Here is a 4,044-nt window from a genome sequence, read left to right as displayed (position 1 = left end):
TAATGTTTCAGGATATGATGTGAATGCTAGATAGGAAGTTACCTATCTGTTGGAGCATCTGATAATAACTCTAGGGAGGAAACTGAAAGATGTGGTCAGATTCACTCCCCACACTGCTGTATGACTGTACCCTGCTGGACCAGTCTACTTACAAGAGGTCATAGGTGCTGGGTAATGTACTCAAGCATCTATCAACTACATCAGTGTTCCAACTGAGGTTTGTAAAATATTAGTCAAGACTGCCAAAGACAGTGTTATTTCACATAAATGTATGGTTCCCCCCCCCCCCCCCCCCCCCCCCCAAGTAGGGGGACTGACTTCTGTATACATTATGTAACTTTAAATCAGTATCTTTTTTTTTATCATCTGTAACTGAATCTTCTAGGTCTTCAAGTATGTAGGTTAGATTGTATGGAGAGTTATCAAATAGTGTGGAAGACATTTACTAGTACAGACAACATAACAAGCTGTATACAAGTTTACTTTCATACAATGATTTTGGTCTCCAGCTACTTGATTACATCATCATTCAAAGCTAACTGTGACTCTGTTTACCTACTGCAATATTGTATCTGATTGTAACTTGAATTGTGGGCAGACTCATGCTTAACTCTGTTTTGGGAATCCCTGGTCATCGTGACTGTGTGTGTGTGTGTACTCAAGGACGGCGTACAAGTATTGACTGAGCATAGACGCTTCTTACAATTACTCTTTGCATATAATTGAACTTACTGATGTGATTATGAGCTTTATTCATTTTGTTGTGTTGAAACATCTTTGTTGGTTTGTACCTGGTGTGGTTTGGATTCCCGGTCGGTCCCCACATCGTAAGCTTAGGTCCTAATATTTTTTCATTATTTTGTCCTTTCATGAGTCAACATATTCTTAAATACTCTGGTTTATTTGGATGACTGATTTTGTACTATATTCCAACTCACGTTTGAGTATATTCTTCTGGTCTGAACCCATTGTTGTGAGTTTTTCGAGTTGCTCACTCATCGTACACTTAGGCTCTGAAATTTTTGTCTTCTCTTCTGAAGATTTCGAATGTGTGATTGCATGGCTGTAAACTTACAATTTGTAATTCTAGTAATTTACCTTGTCTTTGTATTTATTTCTACAGTTTAGTGTTGCAATGTCATAGTTTTGACTTTGTATTATTTGTCTCGTGACAGTATGTTCCACAGATTTGAAAATCTGAATGCTATGTCCTGCTTATGTATAGATTATGACTTGAATAGCAGGTATTTTTCTTATGTTTTCCGTAATATAGGCAATGGCCTTGCCGCACTAGTAACACCGGTTCCCATCAGATCATCGAAGTTAAGTGCTGTGGGGCTGGGCTAGCAAGTGGATGGGTGACCATCTGGTCTGCCGAGTGCTGTTGGCAAGTAAGGTGCACTTGGCCCTTGTGATGCAAACTGAGGAGCTGCTTGCTTGAGAAGTAGTGGCTCTGGTCTTGTAAAGTGACATACAGCTGTGAGAATGGTGTGCTGATCACATGCCCCTCCATATCTGCATTCAGTGATGCATGTGGGCTGAGGATGACACGGTGGCTGCTCGATACCATTGGTCTTTCCAAGGCCTGTTCAGACAGAGTTTAGTTCTAGTTTAATTTCTGTAATATGTTATGTATCAGATACTTCTGTCCACCTGTATTCTATCTTTTTGGCATCATTTTGTACACCGTTTGGTAAACCTTACAGTCTGTCACAAAATATTGTAAACACATTGTTTCCAAATATTGTGAAGGGGATATTGTAAAGGGACATCCTCCTCTAACACTGCCTTTATTCAGCAGAAGTTATCGATACCAAAAATACTTTCTACCTTTTAAACAGTTTAATATTATCTCAGCTGTTTTTCTAAAAGAATTTCATATGATTTTGTACACAATGTGGTATATTTCAGGCTAAAAATGTATAAAAATAAATCACTTTATTTTCTTTATTATGATAAATAAGTATCAACTCTGTATGTATGGTTAAAATTACTCTTCTTTTATAAATATTTGAAATTGAAAAATATCTAGCACACTTAAAATCCCTATTATTAATTGCACAATCTGGCAATACTTATTAAATTTATTTCTGGATTCATTTACAAGATAATGATATAACTTGGTGAAGAGTCTTCTTTTGTCAAGAAAGTTTGTAAACTCTTTGAAATATTGTTAGTACTGCAGAATGAAGTAGTAGTGGGCATGCCTCTGATGGACGTGTTTTTAATTTTGGCAATAACAATCTAATTTTTGATTTAAAAGTCAGTGTGATATAGAAAAATGTGAGATAATAAAAATTACAGAAACAGAAACTACAGAGCAGGCTTAGTGTAGACTCATCATGTTATTTGGAACCTACAATGTCAAAAATTTCAGCCTCAAGAATCAACTCCTGGACTTGATGAACTATAGCCAACTATGAGAAAAGAAGATAAGTAAAAAAGTTTATTTGTAAATCTTACTCTTCTCAAAGCTTATTAAAAGAAATTAATTAGGAAATGAGTGACAATCAACAGGTGGGAGGGTATGATAACAAGTTGTAGAGGATTTGTCAGTGGGTAGATTATAAGACCAGGATCAGATTTTATGTTTCAGATTGTGGTTCTTTCTGCAGGTCCAAGGTTAGCTTGCATGTTGAGGGATTTGGGAATGATGGTGAGGCAAGGTTCAAGGTTAAGAATTTCTGGAAAGTTAACAGAGGGTGATTTAGGAGCAGTGGGGGCAGATCATGATTGGAAGGAGGAATGAACTGAGTCAGGCAGAGTTCAACATTGGTCTTTGGTTAAGTCTGATTGGTAGGTCTAACCCCTAAACTGCACCTACCTGCTCTACCCTCTCTCCACCTCAACCCTAGAACACTCTCACAAAGAGCACTTTCCATCCCCCACCTGTACCCTGCTCTCCCTCCCCATCCCTGCCCCAGTCTCCTTACCACCAGCATTCAGATTCCTTCTCCTATCAAGCACAGTTGCTTGCAGTCTGGTCTTGGCAGACAGAGACAGTGGTCATGTGTGCATGAGCTGCATTTGCATGAATGTCTGTGTGCATGTTTTCTATTTCAGAATAAGGCCTTCTGGCCAAAAGCTTACATGTTTAGTAGCCTTTTTGTTGTGCCTATCAGTGACTCAACATCACTGCTATATAGTGAGCAGCAATCTATCTTTTTCATAAAGTTGTGTTCTTATTACATTTTCCAGATAAAATTTGCTCATGTTTTGAGGTCTAATTTTCATTTTAGATGCTGCCTTCAACTTGACTACCATTCTACTTAGTAACTGATTGTGGTCAGACCCCTTAGCTGATCTATACCATGACTCCTTCCACACATGGCCCTGTCTTTCATTGGATGGGAGATGCCTGTCACTAAACAGTGGTAGAAGATGGTGGGTGGATGTATGAGACAAGTTTGCGCTTAGGTTGACCATAAGGGAATGACTCATGGGATGCAGGATTGGAGTAGGGATGGACAAGAGTATTCTGTAGGATGCGTGGACAGTGGAACACTACTTTGGGTGATGTGGATAGAATTTTGGGTAGGATATCCCTCATCTGAGGGCATGGTGAAAGGTAGTCAGAGTACTGATGATGGGCGTGGCTGAAATTTTCAAGGCCAGGATGAAACATGGTGTTAGAGGAGTGCTTGTCGGTGGTTTGTTAACAACAGTATTATTGGTGTCAGAGGAGGAGATGGCATGGGAGGTCTGTTTATGGATGAGCTGAAGAGGACACTGTCTCTCAAAAAAATCTCTGGTAAGGTTATGGGTATATTTCAACAACTTCAGCTTGGGGAGGGGAGTGCGGTGTGGGGGGGGGGGGGGGGGGGGGGGGGTTTGGACAGTGAGGCACTATGAAGGAGTTTCCCAAATGAGACAGATTTTGGTAGATGTAATGTACATGTACACAAGCAAATGATTTCAATTTCAGAACAAATGAATATTTTATTCATGAAAAAGAACTTAACAAACTGAACAAGTCAATAATGTGTTGGTCCACATCTGGCCCTTATGCAAGCGGCTTGCCACTGATTCACAGAGTTGTTGGAT

At 39.4% G+C, this 4,044-nt stretch overlaps 1 pseudogene; it reads left to right on the top strand.

Moving 5' to 3' along the window:
* The first annotated feature begins 1,272 nt into the window (after positions 1 to 1,272).
* Positions 1,273 to 1,390, top strand: LOC124799826 (annotated as a pseudogene).
* Positions 1,391 to 4,044: the final 2,654 nt, after the last annotated feature.

This window comes from Schistocerca piceifrons, chromosome 5 (genome assembly GCF_021461385.2).
Source record: "Schistocerca piceifrons isolate TAMUIC-IGC-003096 chromosome 5, iqSchPice1.1, whole genome shotgun sequence".
NCBI classification, from domain to species: domain Eukaryota; kingdom Metazoa; phylum Arthropoda; class Insecta; order Orthoptera; family Acrididae; genus Schistocerca; species Schistocerca piceifrons.
This window is presented reverse-complemented; position numbering and strand designations above follow the sequence as displayed.